The following is a 7,068-nucleotide window of genomic DNA, read 5'->3' as shown; positions in this document are numbered from 1 at the left end:
CACCAGTTTATGCTCCATTTGTGTGTCACCTCGTGGCCTGAAGCTGCCTCGGTATGACTCAGTTGTTCAGCAGCACAATGCTTGCTCTATGGCAACACTTTTTTTGATTGCTTTTAGATGATCATACTCTGATTCTGTAGCCAGTCTCACCTCTGGAATATTCTGTAAAAGTTGATGATTAGGAGACAGTTTTTGGAACTGTTTCTGGTAGAGTTTTCTGCTTCACACACACTATTTCCCCACCAATATGAAATCTATTCTCTAAATAGTGTGTATGTTTATGCTGCTGTGGGATGGTTTAGTGGGAATTATTTCTTCACGTGTGATTGTTCTCCTTTGACCAGCACACTTAAAAGCTCCTCAAGAGTCTGTAAGTCTATGAATATGAGCGTGAACATGAAAGGCTGAGGAGCAGGAGGGGCAACCTCTTTCCTGCAACATTTATTGTCATGTCATCCCTTCTAGAAATCTGTCAATCTGTTTGGAACTTAGGTAGAAGATCAAAAGCAGTAACACACTTTTATCTTTTCACTCTGAACTACTATAAGAGCACTCAAATGCTGATTTCTGTGGAGGAATGGAAGTATATCTTATACTATCTATATTATTTCTACATGCTCTTCTAAGACCCTGGCATTTTCATCTGGGGACCTCTTGTGTTTCTCTGGCTGTGTCATGACAACAGAATGTTTCATAAGTTTAATGTTAAAAGCTTTATGAGGAGCTTTTTCAGTTAGGATCAAAAGATCCTTTCAAGAAGGCTTTTTAAACTTATAGTTATGCTTTTCTTGCAGAATTTTAGGGCAATGATTTAAAAACAGTGTTTAAAAACTTAGTTAAGCAGTATTTTCAACAAAACTTAAACAGATCTACTCATTAAATTATGTATTGAGAAACTGATAATTCAATGTGTACAAGGTCTTTCTGGGCCTCTCAAGCTCTCAGGTAGCTATGGAAAACCAGATGACTCTTCTCACATCATTGAATGATTTGTCCAATTTTTCTGGAAAATTGTAACCTTTTAATGAGTGAGTGTTACCCTCTCATAAGCCCTTGCCAGTCATCTGAAAGTAGGTTTCAGTCATTTTTAAGCACTTTGGTTTTTTCAGTAGATAGAGTTTTTCCACTTACCTTAAGGGACAAGGTTTCCACCTGATGCCAGGACAGCTAATTCCGGCCATTAGCACCTGCCATGCTTTCACTGCTGGGCTGTCAGTGCAATCCATGCCTTTTCCATCTCTGTGTTCTATGCTGAATTTCCCCAAATAATGAGGGTGAGGGAAGAAGGGCAAAGAATGCAAACTGGTTAAGTAGCATTAGGGTCTGTGTATGTTTAAGAAGTTACTGGTATTTTTCATTCAGCCTCAAACTGCAGTTCATCTTAGAAAATCCCACTGAACAAAGGATGGCATATTACTGAGTGGGATGTAAAAACTACATAGCTTTACTCATCTCCATCTCTCTGATTATGTGATGCAAAAGAAAGAATAGAATTACATAAAGATCTGTGTTACAGAAGGAATGCTCCTATTTCCTGTGATGAGTTTTTGATATCATGTAAGAAAATGACATCTCTTATCCACAAAGGTATTTTCCCCTTACTTGATGTCAGAAGGAAGGAAACCCCCAACCAGTCCCCTGCGAGGCATCCCACAGTGCCTATGATAACGCACACTATGGTCTTCTGCCTTTTCCTATATGAGAAAACTTTCCCTTTCATCTAATATTCAAGGTATATATAGGCAGAGTATGGTGTATAAATCAAACACAGCTTTCCTTGAACCCAAAATGTCGTTGCTCTATATCTTTTTGGTGAGTTGCTGCTTACCTGGCTCAATGGGAGGTGCTGTAGAAGAATTTCAAGAAAACCTCAAGGCTCTAGTGGCTCTAGCAAACAAAGAGGTGGGTCATTATCACTTTTTCTTAATTTCCTACAGTTCTTTTGATGGAAATAGAGAATGAAGTCTGGGTTAGTTTCAGCTCTACTTTGTATGTCCTGTGTTTTGTTTGTTAAAGTTGAGATGCTCGAGGCACTGCATGTCAAGCTTTCCTCAGAAGCTGGTCTGTAATTGTTTCCCCAAAGGAAGTTCAGAAATAGAAAACCTGATGAAGATGATATGTAGTTCAAGATGTTTAACAATGTGGCAGTCACTTAGAGAAGAAATATCTTCTAACAGTATATTCTTGTTAATTTTTTTAGATCTTTCTTCCAGTACCCAAGGGGAAATTTCAGGTAAGACTTTCAAACTTCTTTATTTGCTGTTGTTGATTATTTGAAAAACGATGATGCTGTGTAGCAGATCTTGAGGGAAAGAGAGTTAGGCTACAAAAAAGACCAAATCCCACTAAAAGGGAATACATATGCTATTTTTTTCATGAGCAGTTCTGTAAAATTCAATGAAGCTGTGGAAATAAATAACCAGTTCTGTGACCATGGTCTCTGAGGTTTGGTTGTACTCCTGCTGAAGGCAATCTCAGGAGCTCTTGCAGAGAGATTACTTCTGAGGCTGTTCTCAGCATTACTGCCTGATGTGCAGAGCCTGAACATCACCTGCTGTCATTTAGAACCAAAGATGGGTGAATAGGATTAGTACTTGAAGCACTAAAATGTTCTTACCTCTTGGCAAACAAACAAGTTGAGTGTTATATAAAGTTTGTGTCTGAAGGAAGAAATTTGTTGGCACAAGAAGTTATTGCCCACAGCCCTGTTGATCAGTGGTTTCAGTTTGTGGTCTGCAGATTTCTCGAGTTCTGTGAACTGAACAAAGGTTCATGAAAAATAATTGCAAACAGCTAGCCTGTTGTTTTAGAGGAAAAAATGTTTAGAGCTTGCAGCTTTAAAGAAGGCTAGGATATAGATAGAGGGGTAAAGTGCTTCTGTTCTGTGTGCACAGATTCTTTATCAAATCCCAGAAAACATAGGAAAGTACCTCTTTCTGTATTTATACAGAATTTCTGATTCTGCTATGCATGCAAATAGTTATTGAATTCACTGAAAGATAAAAGTTAACTCATTTGGCAGAATATAATTTTGCTGTTATTTGATTTTTTTTTTAGTGCAGTCATGTTCCCTGTCAACTTGAACGAACCATAGAAGGACTGAAAGTTTCCTTTAAGAATAATTCAGCAGGAACCCATATTTCTCTGATGGAGAAAAACATGGATCACATTACATCAACTTTAAAGAAAACACATATAGTAAGTTTCTCATTAATTATTTATAGTTATAGAATCATGGAATGGTTTGGGTTGGAAGAGGCCTTAAAGCTCATCTAGTTCCAACTCCCCTGGCTGGATTAGGAACACCCAAGGTAAAAATACGAAATTATGTGAATGTACCACTTACTTGTTTTCAAACCATGAGATTAATCATCTCAGCATCCTGGCTGACTAAAGTCAACAGCCATCTCTGCACACCCTTAGTTCCACAGTGTTGAACATTATGGCTGGAGCTCAGCAGTGGTTTTACAGGAACTACCTGAATTCATAGAGTCTGGATGGAAGTTAGAGTTTCCTAAAAGATGCATCACCTGTAGACAAATCCCGGGACTTGTCATTAGCCAGGACACTAGTCAGAGAAGGCCGTAAGCCACATCTCAGTAAGCAAGGTCAGCCAGGAAAAAGTATTCCCAATACTCAAATGTCTTTTCCCTGTTCATTCATGCAGATCGGTCTTTCCTTCTGATTAAGCATCCCCTTGAACAACCACCAACACTCTCTCAGCAATATGCTCTCCCTATTTCCTCCATTATTTGGATTATTCACTTTTGCTAATTTTTGCTATTATCATTACTGTAGCAACCAGAGAACACCATATCCTGTCTGATAAGGTACCTGCCTCGACAGAGAGCCCTGAACCACTTCACAAAATATTTCCAGAGCATGCATGAGAACTGCTGGGAGTCCTGATGACAGGTGTTGGCACCCCAAATACTTGGAGACAACTCTTACCCAACACTAGAGCTGATTCTGATGGAAGACAGACCACCACAAAGAGACACCACAAAGAGTTAACATGAATGTTTAATATATGAATTATTAACCTATTTATTTAATTTATAGAGAACCTTTATATTTTTACCCTAATGTTCAATGTAACCACGAATAAAATAACTTAAAATATTACATCAGTAATAATAATAATAACAATAATAATAACAATAATAATAATAATGATAATAATAATAATGATAATAATAATAATAAATTCTATGTAATATTGTATTGTGGAAGTTGTGCACTGTAATAACTAGAGTATGAGTCAAGGCTATATGAGTGAAATAAAAAATACACAGATTAAGATTCAGATACATTGGTGTGCTCTTCTGCAGGTACTTACAAAATTGTCAAATATTTACCATCTGAAGGCAGGAATTAAAAGGAGAGAAGGCTGTCGTTTAAATATATGCATAATTAAGTTTGAGAACAATGTGTTTACCTGTAATTCTACAACATAATTGCAGTGCAGTATACATGCATGATACATGTTCTTTATTTAATTAATATATTTAGTGTGTGAGCAGATCTTATTTATTTTAATATTACTCCAAATATATTTTCAACCGTGGTATCTTCAAATTTTGTAGTAGAGTCAGGAATTAGTGTTGTTGGCTCAGTGACAAGCCAAAACAAAACCCTGAGCAAGTCTCTGGGTTATTGCCATAGAAATATTGTGATAATTATCAAACAGATACAGTAGTGGTAGCAAAGTTTGTCTAATTTAGACTGGATATGTTTGTTTGGCTTTTCTTCTCAAGACTACCTAGAGATGTATTTTTTATGAAGTGAAGAATGTGATTATAAGTCACTTTTCCTAAATAAAATTACAACATTTTTCTAGAACCTGAAGTGTCAGAGGAAAACAACACTTTTGCTAGTGTATGGAAGCATTCCCTGAATTCCAAATGAAACACAGTTGATTCACTTAGCTGACTTTTGGGGCATGAAACAGTTTGAACACCTACCCATCTAGACATTGTGTAACATTTAAATGAAAAATACTTGGCATAGATGTATTTTTGTGAAGTTGTAGCTCATCTCTACTAAAATAAACAATAGGACTAAGCAATCGAGCATAGTTATGTCCAAGGAACAACCCAGTTTATAATGATTGTAGCAGATAGACAAGAGTTTACATGAAATGAAAGGGTGAACATCAGAGAGATTCCCATCTTGGTGACTGAGAAAAGCTAGGATGAATACAGACATTGGTATTAGCAGTGTAACAGTGGCTAATTCAATCAGTGTTGAAAATTATAATTCTCCAGAGCAAATAAAGAGAGCAGTAAAGAGGAAACCTGGAGAATGCTGTCCCACAAGACCATGCCTACACCATTAGTCACTGCTGGAGATTTATGAAGAGCAGACAAGAGCAAAATGATAAACTTTGAATGAGCAAACATGAGAAGGCACCTCTCTAAACAAGGCCCTTCTGACACAGCTCCCAAGGAATCAAAAATGCATCCAGAGAAACACAGGAATCTTGGAACCCTGTGTCACACAGAGGACATAATTTAAGTACTTCAAAATCAGCTCTTACAAGTAACTGTAAATGATGTACAGCTGCTAAAAATGAGGCAAGGCTGGGAAACATCATTTTTTCCTACTGTTTTATGTTTTCCAGCTTTCTGCATAAAGTTGAAAATAGAAGCATTTTACCACAAAGTTTGCAAAAGCTCTATAATCTTAATCAAAACAAACCCCTTTCAACCAGCCATAGCTGAGTGATTGTAATATTAACACAGGTCATGCTAAAGCACAGAGAAGTACTACTAAGTGCTTAAATGATCAGACTGGAGTTTAATTAATGAATTAAGCAGAAGACATCTCTGATTACAATTATGCAACTTTGCATAAGCTCAGTTCATACTTTAAGTGTATTCTTTCACTGTTCCTTCTTGTTAACTTGCAGTGGGTCCATCCACACAGCAAAATCTCTTTTCTTTCCATTTTGTTCTTCTGGAAGTGTTTACTTCCTGCAATAGCACGGGTTAACAGAGTTTGAAGCACATGTAATTCTTGTCTCATACTCGGTGCTCTTCAGGAATAGCAGTGTCAGGATTATAAAACCATTTGGAATCCTTGGGAGCACTCTAAAGTAGCCTGAGTGGCAGAAATGGATTTTTAGCGTGCTGCCAACATGGTGTATTATCCATTTCCCATGCTGTTAACCTACTGAAAAGTCATTTCAAAGGAGAAAAGAAAGGTGGTCTTTCAAACCAGAGCCATCTAGGCACATGAAAAAGGATTTTAGGAGCCTTGGCAGGGAAAGGCTGCACAGACAAGAGCAGAGAAAGTTGCAAGATTGGCTATACAAACTTTAAAATTAACATGCAATATACACGATGCTGTTTACCCTGTGAGTGAAGAGGAAAAGCCTTTTAAGACCTTCATTTTCAGGATGTATAAGCAAAAAACCCACCCAAACTAGGCAGTCTGCTCTTGGGAAGATCTCATTGACTGCAGAGGGCACCTGGCACAGAGGCATGATCCTGCTGCAGGGTGTGATGCTGGGGGAACTGAAATCCAGTGCGTCGCTCTCACCATAAAAATCAGAAAACAAAGAAACAAAACATATAAGGACAAATATGCTGAGTGGTTTAGACTGAAAAAATCATAATTACAGGTTTCTGAACTACTACAAGTTTCATTTTCTGGTGAGAGAAGCCAAAGGATTTTAGAAAACAGAAGAGATGCTAAAGCTGCTGGAAGGAAGTCCTGAGATCTGAAGCAATAAGCATCCCACCATTGTTCTTCTGCTTTGGCACTTCAGGGAGATACATGACAATTGATTAGGGTTTTTTTAAAAATATTTCACTGTTCTGGCTACCATTCCACTGGCATTTCCCATGGTGCTTAGAAGCTTTCTAATACAGTCTGGGCCAGCCAGCAGTTGTGCCTTTGCTCCAGCCCAGGGCAGAGAGTGAGCAGCAGATGACATCCACATTTTGTCTGAGTCTTGACCAACAGTTCCCTCCCTTGTCTTTTCTCTTCTGTCTTTATGTTTTGCTATAGGAACCTATATTTTGCTTTAGCTCAGTCAACTGGTCTTAGAATAGGATCTGACAG

Source organism: Cyanistes caeruleus, chromosome 15 (genome assembly GCF_971803275.1).
Source record: "Cyanistes caeruleus chromosome 15, bCyaCae1.hap1.1, whole genome shotgun sequence".
Taxonomy (NCBI): domain Eukaryota; kingdom Metazoa; phylum Chordata; class Aves; order Passeriformes; family Paridae; genus Cyanistes; species Cyanistes caeruleus.
This window is presented reverse-complemented; position numbering follows the sequence as displayed.